This window comes from Anolis carolinensis, chromosome 3 (genome assembly GCF_035594765.1).
Source record: "Anolis carolinensis isolate JA03-04 chromosome 3, rAnoCar3.1.pri, whole genome shotgun sequence".
Taxonomy (NCBI): Eukaryota; Metazoa; Chordata; class Lepidosauria; order Squamata; family Dactyloidae; genus Anolis; species Anolis carolinensis.
Genome location: NC_085843.1, coordinates 64465725 through 64488088, shown reverse-complemented (window position 1 = coordinate 64488088; position 22364 = coordinate 64465725). Strand labels below are relative to the sequence as shown.

Sequence of the window (22364 nt, the reverse complement as noted above, 5' to 3'; positions counted from 1 at the left end):
GATAGCATTCAACAAACTGTAGGTTTTCTTAATGAATCTAGCTTCAATCTAGCTCATGGTCTGGATATTGCCTTGGTTACCCTTTTTGATAGCATTCTTCAAGAAGGAGACAGAGAAAGATATACCTCCCTGATTCTCCTTGATTTTTTTTTTGGAAGCTATCAGTATTATTGATTTCTTGCTAAATCAGTGCAGTGGATTAGATGTGTAGGATGCACTATATCAATGTAATTATATAAAGTCATTATCAGAGTGTAGCTATGACTGACTTCTGGTCAGTTCCATAGCAGTTTAGATGTGGCTTTCCAAGATTCCATCTTCTCACCTCTGTATGAAGTCATCTGTTTATTGACCCAACTGTTTTTGATACTACCCCTGATATGTAGCTTGGGAGTTTTCCTCTATTCAAACTTGTTGCAGGAGGATTGGGCAGTTTCAGTCCTCATAGTTATTGCTGGCACAGGATTCTTTCCACAGATTCTTCCTTTGGAGATGGCCAGGAGACTGCAGGCAGAGGGTCCTGAAAGCAAGAAGTGGACATACCATATATTTTTTTACAGCTTGTCAGTGAGCCACAAAATCCAATTCCAAGGGCTCATACTCAATGTTTAAACAACTTAGGTCCCAGATACTTGAGGAACCAGGGTACTATAATATGGTGAAAATTTGGCTGCAAAACCTCCTTTTACCACAGTTTTGGATGTCTCCTACAAAAAATACTAACCCAGTGTTCATTTGTTTTCTTCTTTTTCATTGTTTAATCATATTTTGTCAGACAACTGTAAATGATTATTTATATGCTTGCAATTTGCTATGACATAACAAATCCAGTGAGGAACATTATCATGATCATACCACCATCTGTACAAGCCATAATCTTTCCAGGAAAATAGAAGAATTAAACCAGGAAATACTATCTTGAACAATCAACTAGCCTGACCTTGGTGAAGAGGCCTGGGAAGCCCATAGTATCTATTCTTTTGATATCTGAAACAACATCAAAAGAAAAGATACTATATGTTCCACCATAACACTGTGTTACACATTATTCAAGAAAATTGTTTTAAAAAGTGTACTCTGCATGCTCGTTTATCAATCAGATCTACCATGTTGTATGTTTCAGCCATCCAGGCATAAATATCCAAATATTTAAAAAGAATTATTTCGCTCTGCTATGGTTTGTACACATTGCTACAAAATGCACCAAAATGCACCAAGAAAATTATCTAAATAATTAAGAAAATCCAGTGCTGCTAGGTAAGGCTGGAAAGTAGTGACCCAAATGTCTGACCTGATATTGGTCCCATAGCTAGAAGTAACCCTGAAGGCATTATCAACATAATTCAAGCAATCTCATATTTAATTCATCTTGGCATAATTAGAACATTAGTAAATTTAGGTAGCCAGTAAGTCATTAGAAGTCATTGAGTCTATGTGAATTAAGAGCAGAGCAATAGCTAAGAAGAAGTAAAGTGCCATTTAATTTATTGAGACATTACTGCCATATGGAAAATCCAATCAAGTCATGTTGCAAGTGACCCTTTGGTACAACAATGGCATGTTTATGCTTGTGCTGGGAGTACTCTAAACTGTGTAGCAAAGAGGCAATTCCAGCAAAGTGGCTAGTGGACCTTTGCTTATTTATGCAAAGATTACACCTTTCCTTTTCCAGATTCAGGATATGATGCTAACATATTGCAGTTTGTTTAGATAATATTTCCATCTTCATTTATGCTTCGTTCTGAGCATAAAATATGTTGTAAGACACCTTGATTCCAATGTTAGGAGAAAAGTAAAATATAAATAAAATAAAGTTTTAAAAAATCAAAAAGGAGAGAACCATGCTCTAACCATTACAGCATGTTGTAGCGGTTTGAGCTTTGGACTATAATTTTGGAGACAACATCGACCACCCACTTGGCCATGGAACCACCACCATGTGACCATCATGCCCATTATGTGCCCATTGGGAATTGCTACACCACATTCCTTTCTGATCATGCCCTTCTCAGAGGTGGATCAATAAATGTACTAACTCTTCCAAATAAACTAATGTCAGTTTATTAAATTTCCTGCCACTGCAAAGATGCAACCAGAGATTATGATAGATGGAGCTCTGAGCCATTCAGGGAACATATCCTAACCAGACTCTTTTTGGACCAATCAGGAGCTAGCATGGGTTTCTTGAATGCCTGTCAAATGAAATAAAAATGCTCTGTGTTTGTGGTATGTCAGTACTTTAGAGTGCTTTCTCCATTGACATTCTCTCTCACCATTGAAAATAAACCTCTGTTTTTGCCTTCTATTCATCTGTTTCTGATTTGGCCCAAACCAGTGGGTTTAGTGGAGCTGAAATCATTCAATAGTTATATATTAGATTTTCAAATATTTCCATAGATATATTACCTCTTCAAATGATCCAGCTTAAGCTAGTAATAATTTACTGTGCATTGTATCCCTCTCCTTTAGAGCTAATATAACTAATGATGTAGAGCTATCTATGGCACTGCAGCAATAAGAGCAATGAATTAACAAGCTAATTGAACTGACTTTTAAAATTCCCATCAAACAATCTTGGACAGGCTAACAGCCAAGCTCAGAAAGTTAGACAGAAAGATTCATGAATCTAAACTCTAAAATAGAAAGGTTATGCCCTCAAAACGCATGAGCAGATTATCTTACATATTCAAGGAAGAGCTAAACTAATCTAATCATATAGGATTTAACCAGGACCATCTACTTTGCAAGTTGCAATTGATTTCTGTGCTTTCTGAGCAAAATAAAACTTTAGTATTAATTCAGTATAGACAAATGTAATGCAATTCAATACAGTTAAACTGCATTATATGGCAATGCTGATATCCCCTATATTCCTCCAAATTCAAGGACAAGTTGAAAGAAGATTTAGAAATCTGTTTGGAAGGAGAATATGCTGACCTTTTAGTATTTATTCAAGTTATTCTAGCCAATAGAGCTTCAAGTTTCCCTTTTGCCAGAATATCCTCTACACTGCAGAAGAGATAGCATATAAGACACATATAAACACATCAGTGCATTGATAAATCTTTTAGTAAATATTCACCCATGTTAAATGATTTCAGCATCTGTAAAAGAAAAACCCCACACATTTGGAAGCCTGACATTTCTAGTTTTCCAGAAGGCCAGTTAAGACACAGACAGGTAGACAAAACCAGAAGTTTATTCTCAATTGCCAGAGAGCATATCTGTGGGGAAAGCCCTCCAAAGAACTGACATACTGCAGTTGCTAACACAGAGCATTTTTATTTCATTCTGATAGCTATTCAAGAAACTCGTGCAAGTTCCTGATTGGCTAAGAAACTGTCCAGCTAGGATCTGTACCCTGAGTGATTCAGGACTCTATCCAACACCATAATTGGTTGGTTCTTCGTAGTGGCAGGAAATCTGATCAATTGTCGTTGGAGCATTTGAAATGTCAGTCTGTTTATTGATCTGGTGGTTGTACTAAACAGTGCTTGCTTTCTTTAGTTTTTCCTCCCAGCGCAAAACCTCTTCAGCCAAAAGGTTGATTAGGTTCTCTAGGGATTTGAGTACACATTTGTTGCACCTTGCTCTTGCAAATAAATGAAAACAATTTCACAAGCAAAACACAGGGTTGGCTATATTGGATGCCTTTGGAACCATGTTCTGTTTTCTCATTGCTCTTAAAAGGAGGTATACTATGAAACATGCAGATGTATTTAAAATGTTAAATCCTCTGCAGCAAACCCACTTAATTAAAGCCTTACAAAGACTTTAATGAGTGACATTGGATTTTTGTATGGTAATTAAAGTTTGGGAGTAAAGGACAATTGACATGATAACCTCTTCCTCTCATAAACATCACCTAAAGTGTGAAGACGATAAGTGCAGTTCCATCAGCATTAATCCTACAAAAGAGAGAGAAAGAGAGAGAGAGCAGTCCATTTAGAAACATTTTACATTCTTTACTCCCACTAGAAATGAACAGCACTAATTGCTGGTTTCAGAAATGTCCTTATTATCTATGATGGGAACTTTCCCCTTGGCATAGTCTACCAGTTCTTCCTTAATTTGAAACTATTATTAGTGCCTGAAAAAGTTCTCTAATGTATTACTTAAAAGAGTTGGAACATATTTCATGATCCTTTTTACTTAGAGCTGTGGGGAGGCCATGTTTCCTGCCTAAGGCATCATGTCATCCCACATGGTGCTTGGCTCCCATTATTGAAGATCCAAATTTTTGAAGACATAAGGGGAAAAATAAAGTTCAATAGCCTGCATGCAGAACTCTACATTCCAATTAATGGTAATTAATGTTTTACTTTAAAAATTATTTAATCAAAATTATTAATTGGCTGATTTTTCTTCTTAAATTGATACTTTCAAAACCCATGGTGTATGTCCATTTCAAAGCAGAACTTTTAGTCAAGACTACTTTTCATTGGAGTAATGAAAAGAACCTTCTTCAACTAGATTTATCATTCTCTGAAAGAATCACAGAATACTGCCTCCCTGGCTTCTACATTTAGTCAAGTCATTTTTAAAAATAATGCAGGAGATGGAAAGCAACCATGTCAGAGTCATCAGCCTGCATCTTGTTCAAGGTGGTACCATCCTCCATCTTATAATCCTATGATTTGGAGTTGTAAGAGACCACAAGTGCCATCCATTCCAACCCCTTGCCATGCATTTAAATAAATGTTTATTTAAAAGCTGTATCTCCTACTCGTCCTAAAAGAACAACAGTAAACAGAACAGGGCAGCTAAAATACCATGACTGAAATAACATAAACTTTATTCAAAATTCTATATAGCAAACATTTTAAAAAATCTAAGAAGCAACATAAAGCAACCATGAAAGCAAAATCCCTTAAATGACTCAAAAAGATTGCAACTAGCACCTTCCAGTGTAACATAAATCTCCTTTCAGCCAAATGTTAAAATTAGAAGTGTGAAAGGATTTCATACAAATATCAGGTAGAATCAAGCAGATTTGTGATTCATCCAGCATGTCCCCAAAGACCACTTATTCACTCTGCAAATATGGCACTGTATGCATATGTGTAATACCCTGACTTTCTTCTCAATATGTGAACCAAGGTAGCTCATACTGCTTGGACCAATTCAATGTTTTTTCAGTAGTTCAGAGGTTAGTATCTGAAATACACTTGTTTAAGTCCCCACTAACAATAGGATAGTCATTCCCCCTGAACTTTTCCCAGAATGTGCAGGAGGGCCTCCACCACCATAAGTACTATTCCACAAGAAGATCCCCATGATGACTCATGGGTGTCATGTGTTCCCTCAACCAGCAAAATGCCAACTCTTGAATATTACCCTTAGCTTTTTTTTTAAAAAAAATCATATTTGCCATGCTTAATTATGCATAACTTTGTTACTCTGTTTGCAACTCTTTTTCTATCCACATGGAAATTTGTTTACATATCTATTGTAATTCTTTGAAAGAGACATATTATGGGAAATATTTTCCAAATGGTTGCATGTTTGTATATTTTCCCATTTTAAAAGTATGTTTTTGTGCATTTTCCCCATTGGATATAGTTTGAATGTATTTCTTTTGTTTTGTAAATTATATTACAATCTTAGAAATATATGGGTTTCCAGTTATTAATCATTTTTGGATCTACAAGTGCAATCTGGTTAATCTTGCATTTAAATGTCTCATCCTTTTTTTATTTCAGAGCAAGTTTCAGAATAATCTTCACATTTTATTATTGTTTATGACAGATAATGATAGCAGATTATGCTTCCAGTCTCATCATGATTGGAAGAGCAAGGAGTGCAAGAACCTGAGACTTATTCGCATATCACTAAAACTGTGATGTTTCAATATATTATCCATTATTTAGGACATCTAACAATGCACGTTTGGTGGATAGATCTCCACAATCCAGTTCAGAGATTCTGCCCACCCTGGTCATCCCTCTTTTCTGACTCTGTAGATGAAAGTTGTGGTGTAAAACATATCCTAGCTCAAAGACATGAATGAAAGGAAGCTTGTATGGGATTCATCACTAAAGCTCATATCTAAATTTGGAAGGAATTAGCTTTAGTTGCTATGGAAACCCCTGGTATTTCTCTATCCTTTTTGGAAGTGTGCAAATTTTAAATGATAAAAAGTAACACTATCAGTCCACTTGGTGGGGTAGGAAGCATTAGAAATAAGTTAACAATATAATCTGCTAGGATAATAATGTTCTTTGTTTATAATGTAATTATACTAGAAATGCTTCTTGTCAGCTCTATTCTTTATTGCAATTTTATATCTATCTGTGTACGTATGTAGGTTCATATTGTTCTTGTAAAATCAGTAATTTTGCATAAGTAAGCTAGTTGTTAATTAGTTCCTTTTGATTGCAAGTTTAGAAAGGAAGTGAAAGGCACAAGCAAAGCCATGTTACATAAGACTAAGGGTCTGTTGTTGTGTGCCTTCAAGTCAACTTCAGTTGTTGGTTTATGTTAGTGAGATTATTCCAAGATGTCTGCCTTGGGTTGTATTCATCATGCCTTCCTCTGATGCAGAGAGTGTGTGACTTGAAAAAAGTCTCAGTAGGTCATCCAGAGTTCTAGGGCTTTGTCACACCAGCCTGTTGTCTCACAGCAGTTATGTTGAAGCAAAAGGGAACATACCGGCAACATACTGATTTGAAAGCAAAGACTACCATACTTGTCTATAATCTCATGGTTGTGTCCCTGTCCTCTCCTCTCCTGGTCCTCTATTTTGACATCTTCCCTCTTATCTTTCCCTTCCCCCTTTTCAAAGGCTTTGCAAAATGGGCCTTTCCACCCCAGAAATAAATTGTCAAAGAAGCAAAAATGAGTCCCTCTCTTTTTTCTCTATTTGGATACCTCCACCACTGTGGACGGGGGCAACTCTGCAGGTGATTGGGAGGCGGATATTGGGTTGAGGAAAGGGTGTTTCCTGAGGAACAGGAGAGTGAAATCAGAGTCAACCTTGGTAAACCTCCTGCTCCCTTTCCGGATCCTGGGGATTGCCAATCTCAAACTGCTTAGGAATACCAAAGACTCACTCACTCACTCAAGCTGTGATATTGAGCATTTGATCGAGTACAGTGGGGTGTTGTGTGGCTTCCAGGCTGTATGGCCGTGTTCTAGCAGTATTTTCTCCTGACATTTCACCTCCATCTGTGGCTGGCATCTTCAGAGAATACTCTGAAGATTCCAGTCACAGATGCAGGTGAAACTTCAGTAGAAAAGGCTGTTAGAACATGGCCATATAGCTTGGAAACCACACAACACCCCAAAGATTCTGTCCATGAAAGCCTTCGACAATATGATAGAATACATTTTTCGATCAATGACACAGTGCATTTCACTAACTATTTAAATGCAAAGTAGCCACAGGAGAAACCAAAGGGTCTGTGATAAGTACCAGCTACAGATGTTATTATCCGGCTGCAATTGTGATTCACCAGCATTTTGTGACAAATTCGCTAATCCATCTTTCAAGCCATTACAGTGCATCTCTAAGGACCTATGTAACCCAGTGTTCTTTTTTCAGATATACTTCCCATTGTCTATAGGAGCAATATTACTGCAATCTCCACCTCATTTCCCAGCAATTATCCTACAGAAACATACTGCTGCTTCTGAAACAGGATGTGATCTAGAACTACCTCGTTTAAGTGGCCATTGTTGGCTCTTATTGCTATGTTGTTGAGAAAGAGTTCAGAAACATGAACTATATCCATCTCTCATTTCATGAAACCATCAGGACCACATCCACTTTCCTGCAGCCCTATTGTTTAGCCCTTTCACCTCCTTGTACTCATTTAAATTGGTCAAACACTTAATTTTATAAGAACCAGTTGGGGGACTAGTGTTCAGATCCCTGCTTAGCCATTGAAACTCACTGGTGATCTTAGGCAAGTCATACTTTCTCAAGTTCAAAGGCTAATTCATTCTAAGGGTCACCATAAGTCAGAAATGAAGGCGCACAACCCAATAGAAACATGTCATCCCTTTTTCTAGGTGCCCAATGGAATTTTTAAAAAGCAGTTTTAGGTGGCTGAAACTTTACCTAACTTGCAGTTATGCTAAGGTTCATAAAGTACAGGTGTTATGGAACTGACAAAAGCAATCAGCACTCTCTTTCCTCCTTATACTTGTAAAATTTACTTCAGATTCATAGATACTCTACCTATCTTTGGAAATAATAGACCTTCAGAGGATAAATCTATCTTCGGAGTTAGTAACTCTTTCAAATAACAGCACAAACCCAAAATCATGTATTTGATTTGCTACTATTCTTTCCTTCTTTTCAAAAATACTATACAGAAGGAATTTGGAGAAACACATATACATGCACATATGCACAAACATATACATATACATGTTGCTATGGTAAGGGCTGTAAATTATGACACAATTAGTATATTAGTATATAAGGCACTACATGGTGATGTAATCACTTGTTTCTATATTCAATACCTTCAGAACATTATGTTAGAGGTTGTTGGAACCCACTCAAAACACATTACTTGACATAATGATCAGAGACACTGATTTTGAGCACACTCAAGAGTTAATCATAACAGTAGTGATATAACAGCAAATATAATGAGATGACAAGGGAGGGAGGAAAAACTCCCTTGTCTACCCTACAGTGTCAGGGGGGGATGAAGCAAAGAGATGGAAGAGGGAGGAGGAATGAGAGACATTCTACCCTGTCATTTCATACTGTGATGAGCTGCCACCCTGCTTGGACGAACTGCAGGTGGTTTTGCATACCTCCTCAATAGCCTAAAGCTAAGGAAATAAGAACTGACAGAGACCAAATCACAAAGGATGTGAGTCTGTTTCATAATCGGAGAAGGAAGCTACAGATCTAGCTCTTAAGCCATTTCAGTTCACTTCTTTTCCATTGGTTCTCCAATTCATCTCCAATTAAGTCAGCTTTAGAGATGACTTATCATAGAATCATAGAGTTGAAAGAGACCTTCTAGGGCATCCAGTCCAACCCCCTGCCAAGAAGCAGGAAAATTGCATTCAAAGCACCCCCGAAAGATGACCATCCAGCCTCTGCTTAAGCACCTCCAAAGAAGGAGCCTCCACCACACTCCGGGGCAGAGTGTTCCACTGCTGAACAGCTCCCTCAGTGAGGAAGTTCTTCCTAATGTTCAGATGGAATCTCCTTTCCTATAATTAGTCTCCAGGGCAGCAGAAAACAAGATAGATCCCTCTTCCCTATTACTTCCACTCACATACTGTATTTATACATGGCCATCATGTCTCCTCTCAACCTTCTCTTTTGCAGACTAAACATGTCCAGCTCTTTAAGTCACTCCTCCTTGTTCTCCAAACTCTTGATAGTTTTAGTCGCCCTCCTCTGGACACATTCTAGCTTGTCAACATCTCCCTTAAATTGCGGTGCCCAGAATTTCACAGAGTATTCCAGGTGTGGTCTGACCAAGGCAAAATAGAGGGATAGCATGATTTCCCTAGATCTAGACACTATACTCCTATTTATGCAGGCCAAAATCCCATTGACTTTTTTTGCCGCCATGTCACATTGTTGGCTCATGTTTAACTTGTTGTCGAGCCAGTACATATATATATATATATATATATATATATATATATATATATATATATATAAGGTAAATGTAAAGGTTTCCCCTGACGTTAAGTCCAGTCATGTCTGACTCTGGGGGTTGGTGCTCATCTCCATTTCTAAGCCGAAGAGCCGGCATTGTCCATAGACACCGCCAAGGTCATGTGGCCGGCATGACTGCATAGAGCGCTGTTACCTTCCTGCTGGAGCGGTACCTATTGATCTACTCACATTTGCATGTTTTTGAACTGCTAGGTTGGCGGAAGATGGAGCTAACAGCGGTCGCTCACTCCGCTCCCAGGTTTTGAACCTGCGACCTTTCGGTCCGCAAGTTCAGCAGCTCAGCGCTTTAACACACTTCGCCACCGGGGTTCCTCATATATATATATATATAGGTGTTCCGTCCCCCAGGACGATGGTTTGCCTTACTTATTGGTCGTTTGTTTGTTTTCCCTCCTTTGCATTTTGTTTCGGCCTCTGGCTGCAAAAGCCCAGGAAAGGTGGCTTGAAGTCTGCAAGAGCTGGCTGCAGTTTTCTTTGCAATGATTGGTCAAAGAGTACAACATCTTAGGACCGCCCTTTTTACCAGGGTCTAGTCTCCATTTTAGAGTTTCATTCTGGCTATAGTCTTCCAACGTGCTGGAGCTGTGCAAGGCTAACTGGGACAAATCATCCTCAAAACCAGGCCAATCTAAGCCTATCCAAATTAGATAAGTATTGAATTATACTGATCTGGAATAGGAAATCTAGTTAGAGGAGCAGGGTTATTCCATCGCTTCTAGAACTAATCTTTGCTGTAAAGATAGGGAAGGAAAGAGTTTCTCCTTCTAATATAGACAGCGTGATTAGGGTATAGTGGTTTTATAATCACCTTTGCCTTCTGGAACCAGGGATAATTCTGCAACTAAAACCTATGGAAATTTGTTTCATTTTCTGCAACTTTAAGATCTGTGCCAGGTTTACAACCTTGTATGAATAAACATCCTTTTTTGAAGTTCTCCAGACTCAGTCGTTCAATATTTTAGGACAGCTTATAGGGATTTGCAGTTCGCCCGGATAAAGGACGGCACGTTTCAGCTTTATAGTTTTTTTTTATTGTCTGGCGGACGGCACAATAGGCTTAAAAAGTCCCAATTAAATGTTAAATTCATGATAAAATGAAAAAGAATGATGACAAATGCACCCTTTCACATCACATGAATAGAGCTCTATAATGGCACCTTAAATGTCATGGAAACATCTCATAGAATCCTGGAATTTGTTGTTGGTGAGGCACTACAGCTTTCTGGATGAGAATTAAAATGTCATTCCCTAAACTACACATTTTAGAATTCCATGAACTGTTAAAAGTAGACTCAAGATACTATAGTTACTATAGTCGTGTCATGTGAAAAGGCCCTACTTCCAGACTCCGGAACAAGTCTTCCCCTTCATTTAGTTGTACTAGGAGACTTTCTTATCTTTATGTATTCTTTACTTTTCAGTATTCTCTTATGATTCATATTGCATTGTTAGCAACATAAATTTGTTTTCTGGAACTGAGAGTTGTGACTCGTTCAGGTTCACCCAGTGGGTTTCTATACCTAAATGAGAAATCAAACCCATATTTCCAGTCTCATAGTCCAACACACAAACCATAAGCCGCACTAGGTCTATACTTTTTTCTGAGGTTTTAGCATATCGTACCTAGTTAACACTGGTAGTAGGTGTGCATTAAATAGAAGAAAAACATGAGTATTAACATTTTGTGATGGGGTCATAACTGGACTTTAAAAGTGTAATTAATTTGAGTTTAGCAAGAAGTTTTAAAGGGATAATGAAAGAACAGCTTTTTAAAATGATTTGTTGAGGAAAATGACTTGGGCTCTCTGATTACAAAGCCATAGATTTAAAGAAATAATTATTTCCATGTAGATAAAGACATTGTATTATCTACAAAAGAATAAAGATGAACTCTTTTGGGGCAGGGAGGAATACCACTTTCATAAGTTCTTTAGGGGAAAGTGATTTGAGAAGTAGACAATTAAATCCAGATAAAATTGCTTTACAGATACATCTGATCTGAATGGTGAAATAAAAATTTTCAGAAATGTGGATCCCTTCAACATTTCTTACAGTTTAAATGAGTATTTTGTGACAGAAAACTCAGTTCTTGCATTCAGGCTCTTATACAAATCAGCCAAACCAATGTAAAGATATTTACGCACACATACTCAATGGTTAAAAAAATTGTTTTGTTTTGTTTTTAATAAGAATTGGCATATTTTTCCTCAAGGAACAGTAAGAGAAGTATTAGAAAGTGAGAGGTCAGAAAAGGGGGACAGGACTGAAGTCCATAAGGAAAGACTTTCATCTAGAAAAGCTTATTTTGATTAAATGTAGTGGGTGCCCTATGAAACTAGCTAAAGTGTCTGTGGTATGCAGTAGGATTAGCAAGGGGAAGGTGAGTTCCTGAGGAGAAAAGCTGGGACTGGAGTTTTGCTTCTCCCCTTGCAGGTATTTTTAAGGCAGGAATCTTGCCAGAGGTGCAAATCAAAGGGTGAAAGAACAAGGATTTTCTACCTGGGGCTGCTTTCCTGCTGAATTCAGATAGCAAGACAAGTTACTATACATTGGTCTTGCGAAACTTTTGCCAGAACTGCATATTGCTCTCTAAATAGGACCATAGGGAGCCTTTTGGGTGGAACATTAAGAGGCCAGCCTTGGCAAAATTTTGGGACTTCCTCAGGGTAAGCTGACCAGCCTGTATATGTTCCTTTGTGTTTGTTTCTTTGTGTTTTTGTGTTTCTATTCAGCCAATATATGCTCAGGAAATACTGCTATTCAGGTTACAAATTGGGAGAGAGTATGGTGGTGAAGGTAGAAAAGGCCAATAGTGGAGAAAAAGGGAGAAAGATCTCATGGCTGTTCCCCTTTTCTGGTTTACCACACAACCAACAGATTCCTTGCTGCTCTAGGAGAACAAAGTATTTGTACATAATGCCAGGGCAGTGATTGTATGATCCATCAAACAAGATGTATTATTGAAACCCGATGTAAGCTTGATTCATCTACACTGCAGAACTAAGACAATTTGATACTACTTTAAATGCTATGGCTCAATACTATAGAATCCTTGGATTTGTAGTTTAGTGAGACATCAACACTTTTTGGCAAAGAAAAATAAAGATACACAAGATTTCCAGGTGCAGTTGCAGGCAAGAAGTAATGGGCAGGGAAGAGATGTTGCAGTTCTCTACCTATAGAGATATCCTACCTGATAGACTCTGATTTTGAGTGTGTAACCTTGTATTAGGACAACAAAATAGCACTGAGTAGTATACCATATACCCTGATGCCCAGCTACCTTCCTGCCTGAGCTGCCTTGGAGGTGATGCTGTTCTCCCCCTCCCCAATGTATTGTATTAACAACCTTTCCATGGTATTGTCACAGTCGGTTCAGGATTTCCTGGCTTCCATAATATATACCTCTAAACATGTGGCAGATCACACTCTTAATCTGTTTTCAATGGTCAGGATAAGAGTGATCTGCGGATGGGGGTGGGATTGAAATAATTCGATTTTCATGAAAAAATCAGATGTAAGATTTGTTCTGCATATCAGTTTTAATATTTCATCCCCCCTCACCCTGTCATTGGGAAGCTCAATGTGTTTGCCATATCACTTGTTCATAATTGTGGACTAACTGCATTGAGCTGATGCAGTCCTCACGTTTCTATTCCCTCTGCAAGTAACTTTATCATCAGATACAGATAACATTCTTGATTTCTAGTGTTTTTGGTCATCCCACAGGTTAATTATACTCCTTTATGAATGATGAGAAGGAGAGCAAAGGAGGAGCAAACAAACTGGTCCCCTCTTCAGGTATTGAATCCAACAATTCCCATAAGAATTTGATTTATTCCCATTTTAAAAGTTCAGACTTTGCTTTTAGTCTCTCACCTGCATGCTCCTGTCACTATGCCCTACAGAAGAATTTCTCACAACTAGAGAACCTTTTGTTGTTCATAATCAAGTTCAAGGTTGTTGTAAAAACAACTTGAAGGTAATGAGAGAGACAATTTACATAACAGAAAAGCAGGTATGCTACAACCGTTTAAATAAAGAGAATGAAAGACATCTTTGTTTATTCCTCCTGTTAAAAAAACTGCCAAGCATTTTCATTTGTTTTTTGACAATTCACTTTATTATTTACTATTATTTGTAATTATGGCATCAACTCACTGTTTGTAGGTATGTTTAGTTAATTGAGCAAAAGTAAAATAATTTCCTTTTAAATTAATACAAGGAGTTTCCATCTACGGAATGGCAGTTTCAATACTGTCATTGAGGTACTTGAACAAATAATTGAGAATGTCATGTTTGCACAACTTTCCATTCTGTAGTTAAGGTAAGAAGTTAATTCACAGCAAACAAAATATTTGATAATGTCCTATGAAAAGTCCATTGTTGGAAAATGGAATGGACCTATGTGAAAACACAATAAAACAATCTAACAGACAACAGTCTAACAGAATAAAACATTACAAGATATCACAAAGGTGAAATGGCATTAATTTATTTCAGTGAAATTATTTCCAAGAGATTATTTTAATGTTCGAGGAACAAGAAATATGTGATATTCTTCATTCATTCCCTCCTAATCATTGTCCTTTCCATCTAAGGGTGAGTCAATGTTAAGCACATTTTAGGCCCCAAAGCAACATTTCAGTGTACTTTACATTCATGGCATCATTCTGAGGCTTCATGCATATGTAGATATCATTTGTGATTTATTTTTTACATGGGGATATACAGTATATGATAATAATAGACTCTAAATGTGTTTTTTCTCTCATCCTTACTGTATGAAGCCAATGTTTGCACAATGTAATGCTTGATGGCCCATATCCTCTTCTGGATTTATGCTGTTGAAGCTACTTTTTCTATGGTTGCTTAAGGGGGGATCCAGTACCTTTTCACATAGCAATATTGTTAGGTAGCACTATGAGCTAGCAAACTCACCTTTTAAAATCAACCACTGATAAGCCATGGAATGCCTCTTATCATGGCCTTCATTATTGGTCTTTCTTTCTTTCTTTCTTTCTTTCTTTCTTTCTTTCTTTCTTTCTTTCTTTCTTTCTTTCTTTTTTTTTTCCAAATCTACATCTGCCAATCTCCTGCTTGGTCAGAGTATTTTCTGCCCTTGGGTATATTTGAATCCATTCCTTGGTCAAAATATATAATGTAAAATCTTGAATATATGTAACCAGAGATAGCTTACATGGCATCTATACAGTGGAAGAATGTGGAAAGTGATCATATGGACTAGTCATACCTTTGTTATTGAAGATAAGCTGGAGCCACATGCCCCTGCAAGTGGAACTTGGTGCCCATTCTCCCTGGATTCTTACACTGATGTATGATGTCATAGAGCTCCTCCAGATGAGAAGGGCCTACGATTGAACCAGAATTCCTTCTTGTACAGAGATACGTTGTGCATGTATATTGGTACATGTTGAGACCATTCCATAGAATCATAGAGTTGGAAGAGACCACAAGGGCCATCCAGATCCTTGACTGGTTCCTGGCTGCTGTGATTGACTGGATGAGGGCGAACAAGCTGAAGCTTAATCCAGATAATACAGAGGTCCTCCAGGTCAGTCGTGTGGCCGATTGGGGCCTAGGTTGGCAACCTGTGCTCGACGGTGTCACACACCCCCTTGGGGGTCCTCCTGGACTCAGCGCTGATGCTTGAGGCTCAGGTGTCACCGATGGCCAGGAGGGCCTTTGCACAGTTAAAGCTTTTGCACCAGCTGCAACTGTGCCTCTTGAAGTCTGACTTGGCTATGGTGGTCCATGGACATGGACAGTTATTGGCTGTGGATGCTTTAGCTGAAGATTCTGCATGAGCAGTGGGTTAGACTCAATAGACTTTTCCAAACTTTTTATTCTCTGAAATCAAGACTACTATACAGCTCCACAACACTTAAAATATATTTCTACCTTCCTCAATTTCTTTCCATCTCAGTTGTATGAACTCTTTTTATCAAAAAACCTTTACATCCATTGGGATTTAGGAAATGGTTCAACTTCATAAGTTAGCAACAATTTTTGTGTAAAGCTTTAATTCAGTAATGAAGGTTTACTAGGCTTTAGCATGGTAGCTTCTTTTCTTGGTATTTGAAAATAATTTTTAAAAATGTTGCTTTCTAATAAAGGTAAAAAGGTAAAGGTAAAGGTTTCCCCTGACGTTAAGTCCAGTCATGTCTGACTCTGGGGGTTGGTGCTCATCTCCATTTCTAAGCCGAAGAGCCAGCGTTGTCCGTAGACACCTCCAAGGTCATGTGGCCGGCATGACTGCATGGAGCACCGTTTTCTAATAAAACTAAGCTATTTATGGCCAAAGGACAATTGTATGAATCATCAGTGCTTAATGATGCAAAAATATATAAACATTAAAAGCATACTTACTACTGGTGTTTATAACAATGTCACAATGCCACCAACTAGCAAACTTTTCTGACATTTGCTTTTCACAACAACATTCTAGTTTAGTGGAGTACCAATTGGAATTATGACGTATGAAGAAAACAAGGAATAAAAGTGGTATATAAGAAGTTGTGGCATGAACATTTCAGGGTATTTTCTATTTGTGATTGACATTTGTTTCCTTTACTGAATCTAGAGGTCTCTAGAGTACACTTTCATGGCTATTAGCAGCACACAGAGTTACAGTCAGCCACCAAGAGGAAAAAGAATTCATTATTCAGCTGAAACTCAATGGAAAACCAGGCTAAAACAGACAGAATGTAATTACTGTTCTTGGAATATGGCCAGGTCACTCCATTAAAATTCTAAAATATTCCATAAGGATCACAAGAGATTGTCAGAACACGTTTGTTGGCTTGAAAGAGAAGGCTACATATTCTTAAAAGAGAGAGAACCTTTGACACCAAGGAATGTTTAGTCTACTCAACATAATTCCTCCTTATGAAAAAGATGGGGAAAAATATAATTGTTGCTATTAACAACTTAACCTATGATTCTTTTCCAAGATTAAAAAAATGAAAAAAACTCATGGGTGTCTTTTTACAAGATCTTTAGCTTTCTCTGACAAAGTAAACTGCAAATCCCAGGATTCCATCATATTAAGCCATGACCGTTAAAGTGACATCAAAGTACATAAATTCTACAGTGTAGAAGCACCCAAAGTCACCTTAGTAGATAATCTGGAATACATGCAAAGCACTGAATTTTTATGTCACATGACTAAAATGTAAGTGTGTAATTCTGCATTACATCACCAGGTGGAAGATGTGATGGCAATCCAGTTCTTCAATCTGAAGAAGGTTGTTTCACAATTCATTATGTGTTTCATAAAAATGGAGTGATGTTACTTCATGATTGTCCATATCCTTGTGTTTTGTTACTATGGTACGAAGACTACATTTCTTTATTTCTTCAACTCTGTAAAACATTCTAAATGCAGTGGACTCAGCTGACCTTTTCATTAAGCACTATGTTGATTGGTTGGCCATTCTTCCTCTTTCCTACAGGTTAATGAGGCTATAAAAAGGAAGGGCTGAAATGGCAAACCAATCAGAAAGGTCAAAGTAGCAAGGCACACTACTGCTGCTGACAAAATATATGAGGCATTAAAATTTGAATTCTTCATTCTTAGTGACATGGAATGAGAGCAGTAAAGGTAACGCTATGAGTGCCTTCACTTCTCAAACAATGTACTGTAAACTAGAAATGATGCAATTCTAGACCAGTTGTGTTCTCAGACAAGAATACACTGGTAAAATTGCCTCAACTTCCCAAGTGATGAGAAGTTCCAGGGAGGCAGCAATTATCTGGATTTCATTTGTTTTAGAATGAGGTCATTGGATTTTTATGGTATTTTGTAATATTTGAGTTTCTTCTCAGGTTTACCATAAAGATCAAAGTCAAATCTACTTCCCTCCACCAGATTTACTGAGAAGCAGTCAGCATTCAAAATGTTTGCAGAGCTAAAGATCAGATTTCTCTTTCTCTCCCAATTTAGTGTTTTCCCCAGTCAAAACTCTAGATTGTTTCATCCATAGTTAGTGAAGAGAAAGGCAGGCCTGGAAGTGTTAGATATTGTGAGCAATCATAAGAAAAGAAAGGTATGGAAATAGTAGTCAGCACACTTTATGAACTTTAAGCCAAGTGGCAAATTGTTGCCTCTATTTACCTAGTACAGTCCAAATCCCTAATCATACCACACCATGGGTATGATGATGACCATGACCAATGAGTCTTTTCTGTACCTTCTCACCTTTGAAGTCTCAGTCCCACCTTTCTTTCTCCATACATTTTCTGCTGTGACATTCACTGCATAAAATTCACAAGTATATACTGATTGGGTTGTTGTATGTCTTTTGGGCTGTGTGGCTATGTTCCAGAAGTATTCTCTCCTGATATACTGATTGATTTAAAACCTGAAGGCAGATTAGATGGGTGAAGGCATTTTGCAAAACAGGGTTAAAGACTGTTGTGTTGCTATGAGCACACTTGCATACACATACCCAGAGCTAGGAGGTTTCAGCAAAAGGGTTACAGGTTTAGAGGTCCAACTTTTGCTTTTGAAACCATGGAAAGGAAGTAACATTTTTCTTTGTATTCCCTCTTTTGAGTTTGGTTTCCCTTTATTTTATGGTTTCCCTCCAAACAGTTCTATGGTTAGAAGATCAGCAATAATTTGAATCTTTTGGAGTCATGGCCCATCATTCAATCTGCCAATGAGTGAAGCACAGAAAACCTCATTTGCCTCTGATTTCAGGGGTGAAGGGGGTGAATCTATAGTAAACCTAAATATCCCCTGGCTCAGGCAAATTATCTTGGTGGCATCATAGGATGACAATTAGTTCACTTATATAGTGGTTAGATATTTATAAAAGAGGAAGAGGGACAATCATAACATCTAAGGCAATACCCACTTCAGAATTAACTGTCATTGCTCAATGCTATAGAATTGTAGGATTTGTAATATTGTGAGATGTTTAGCCTTCTCTGTCAGAAAGTTCTGTCAACCCAATAAACTACAGATCCCAGCATTCCATAGGATGGAGTTATAACCATTAAAGTGGTGTCAAACTGCTGTAATTCTGCAGTGTGGATGGCCTCTTCATCTTCTGTGGTTTGTTACATGGAAATAATTTCATCATCATCATCATCATCATCATCATCATCATCATCATCATTATTTTGTTGACATAAAGACATAGTATGACACAGCAAATGAGATATATATGCTGGATTTCGTATTACAAAATCACAAGTCAAACACTTTCCAAGTGTTTAGTTCTGTGTGATGTATTTTTGGATGATGCGCGCAGGTGGCCTTTTGCAGTTGACAGATTGTGATTTTGTCAATGTTTATTGTTTCCAAATATTGGCTGGGATCTTTTGGCACGGCCCTCAGTGTGCCGATTACCACTGGGTCCACCTGCACTGGTTTATGCTAGAGCCTTTGCAGTTTGATCTTGAGGTCCTGATAACAGCTGAGTTTTTCTTGTTTTATTTCATCAATTTGACTGTCACCTGGTATGGCGACATCAATAATCCAAACTTTTTTCTTTTCCACAACCGTAAGGTCTGGTGTGTTGTGTTCCAAAACTTAGTCTGGATTTGGAAGTCCCACAGCATTTTTGCGTGTTCATTTTCCATTACCTTTGCAGGTTTGTGATCCCACCAGTTCTTTACTGCTGGGAGGTGGTACTTGTGGCATAAGTTCCAGTGAATCATTTTGGCCACATAGTTTTGCCTCTGTTGTAGTCTGTGCGATTTTCTTATAGCAGCTGAGGATATGATCAATAATTTCATCAGCTTCCTTGCACAGTCTGCATTTTGGGTCACTGGCTGATTTTTCGATTTTGGCCTTAATTTCATTTGTTCTGATGGCTTGCAAGAATCAGGCCTTCTGAATCCTCCTTCAGTGTCCCATTCGTGAGCCATAGTCAGGTCTTCTCCTTATCAACCTTCCCTTCAATTTTGTCAAGGAACTGTCCATGCAATGCTTCATTGTGCCAGCTGTCAGCTCTAGTTTGTAGTGCAGTTTTCTTGTACTGATTTTTTGTCTGCTGTGCTTTGAGGAGCATCTGATTTTTGACTTCAATCAAAACAGGTTCCTCATTTTCCTTTACATATTCTGCCAAGGCATGTTCTTCTTCTTTGACTGCTTGTTTTACTTGTAAAAGTCCTCTGCCACCTGATCTTCTAGGCAGATATAGCAGGTCAACATCACTGGGAGGATGAAGTGAATGATGAATGGTCATGAGTTTTCTTGTTTTTCTGTCCAAATTGTCCAGTTCCGTCTGCATCCAGTTTATGATGCCAGCAGTATATCTTATGACAGGTATGGCACAGGTGTTTATGGCCTTGATGATATTGCCTCCATTGAGCTTGCTTTTGAGAATTTTTCTGACCCTTTGTGTGTATTCTTTGCTGAGCAGTTTTCACATGTTCATGCTTGATGTTGTACAGCTGTAATATGCCCAGATATTTATAGGCCTCTGGCTGGTGACACTTTATCATCCTACAAAGCTCCGCCCAAGGAGGACTCTCCCCTCCTCCTCCAGCACCAGCTATACATTGACTATCCTCTCCTCCAAGTTTAGATGAGACCATCCAGGGACATCATGTTTTCCAGAGCCAGGGATCCACCATTGAGACTGTACTGGGGAGGCGGAGATGTGATCAAACACACCAACTCAGGGAGAAGCACAACAGAGTTCTTGCAACCCTGAAGCGAGATAGGTTAGAGAGCCAGCATGACAGCCCCCCTGGGTTTAAGGTCCTGCTGTTAAATGCTAAGTCTGTGAATGGTAAAACAGCTGCCATTCAGGACTTAATCCTGGATGAAGTAGCAGACCTAGCATGCATTACTGAGACCTGGTTGGATGAGCTGGGGGGGGGGTAAACCTTACCCAGCTCTGTCCACCAGGCTTCAGAGTGCATCAGCAGGCCAGACCTGGGGGGCGGGGAGGCGGGGTTGCATTGGTCTATCATGATTCCATCATCCTGATCACGTGCCCTGCTCCGCAATTTTCAGGATTCGAATGTGTCCATCTGAAAGTGGGTAACCGGGACAGTCTGGGGCTTCTGCTTGTGTACCGACCACCCCGCGACACAGTAGTCTCCCTGCCAGAGCTTGCGAGGGTGATCTCCAACGTGGTGTTGGAGTCTCAGCAGCTTGTTATGCTGGGAGACTTCAACGTCCACGTGGAGGCCGCCCTGTCTGGCGCAGCTTTGGACTTCATGGCCACCATGACGACCATGGGATTGTCCCAAGTGATATCAGGGCCCACCCATGTAGCTGGCCACACTTTGGACCTAGTCTTTGTTGCGGATGGGGGAAATGTTGGTGTGGAAGAGCAAAAAATTCTTCCATTGTCATGGACCGATCACCACCTGATCAGCTTTAGACTTACTGTAACCTCTAACCTCCGCAGGGGTGGTAGGCCCATTAAGTTGGTCCGCCCCAGGAGACTTATGGACCCGGATGGATTCCTGACGTCTCTTGGGGATTTTCTTGCCATGCTGGCTGACGATCCTGTTGATGTCCTGGTAGATCTCTATAACACGGAGGTCTCTAGGGCAATAGACACGATCACCCCTGAGCGTCCCCTCTTGTCGCATCGGTCCAAACCAGCTCCCTGGTTCACTGGGGAGCTGGCGGTGATGAAGCGTACGAGACGAGGGCTAGAGAGCCGTTGGCGGAGGACTCGAAGTGTATCCGACCGAACACAGGCTAAAGCCTCTCTTAAGGCATACTCCGTGGCAATGCATGCAGCCAGAAAGACTTTCTCAACTGCGCGCATTGCGTCTGCAACTAATAGACCAAGAGAGTTGTTTCAGGTGGTCAGGGAGCTCCTCCATCCCCCTGAGGGGGAGGGGCCTTCTGATCACCTGACAACCCGATGTGGCGAGTTCGCACATCATTTTGCAGACAAAGTCGCTCGAATTCGCTCCGACTTGGATGCTGACATTAGTGCAGAACCAGGGGATGTAACCGAGGCACCTGTCTGTCAGATTTTATTGGAATCGTTTCAACTTGTTCAGCCTGATGACGTTGACAAGGTTCTTGGAGCGGTGAGGGCAACCACTTGCATCCTAGATCCTTGCCCATCTTGGCTTATCAAACTCGCCGGTGGGGGGCTGGCTGATTGGTTTACGGATATCCTCAATGCCTCTTTGCAGCAAGGGCATGTTCCATCTTGCCTTAAAAAGGCAATTGTGAGGCCCATTTTAAAGAAGGCGACTTTAGATTCATTATTATTGAACAACTACCGGCCAATCTCCAACCTCCCATTTTTGGGCAAGGTCCTGGAGAGGGTGGTTGCTTCTCAGCTCCAGGAATTCTTGGTTGAGACCGATTATCTGGATTCGTCACAGTCTGGCTTCAGGCCTGGTTATGGGACTGAAACGGCTTTGGTCACAGAGAAATAGATAGGGGGAGTGCATAGGGGGAGTGCATCCCTTCTGGTTCTCCTGGACATCTCAGCGGCTTTCGATAGCATCGACCATGGTATCCTTCTGGGGCGGCTCTCAGGAATGGGTCTTGGGGGCATTGCTTTGCAGTGGCTCCGCTCCTTCCTGGAAGGTCGTTCCCAGATGGTGAAGCTGGGGGACACCTGCTCGGACCCCTGGCCTTTGACCTGTGGGGTCCCGCAAGGTTCCATTCTCTCCCCCATGCTTTTCAACATCTACATGAAACCGCTGGGAGAGGTCATCCGGGGTTTTGGAGTTCGGTGCCATCTCT

General features: G+C 39.5%; 1 protein-coding gene and 1 long non-coding RNA gene across 14 annotated transcripts in view; one reads left to right on the top strand and one right to left on the bottom strand.

Moving 5' to 3' along the window:
- The window catches only part of robo2 (roundabout guidance receptor 2), a 1412536-nt gene that overhangs the window by 517586 nt on the left and 872586 nt on the right, over positions 1-22364 (top strand). The window lies entirely within an intron of this gene.
- Positions 331-3913, bottom strand: LOC134297988 (uncharacterized). Its single transcript, XR_010004946.1, has 2 exons — positions 3866-3913; positions 331-520 (listed from the first exon to the last, which is right to left on the bottom strand). It is a non-coding gene; the product is annotated as an uncharacterized LOC134297988 (long non-coding RNA).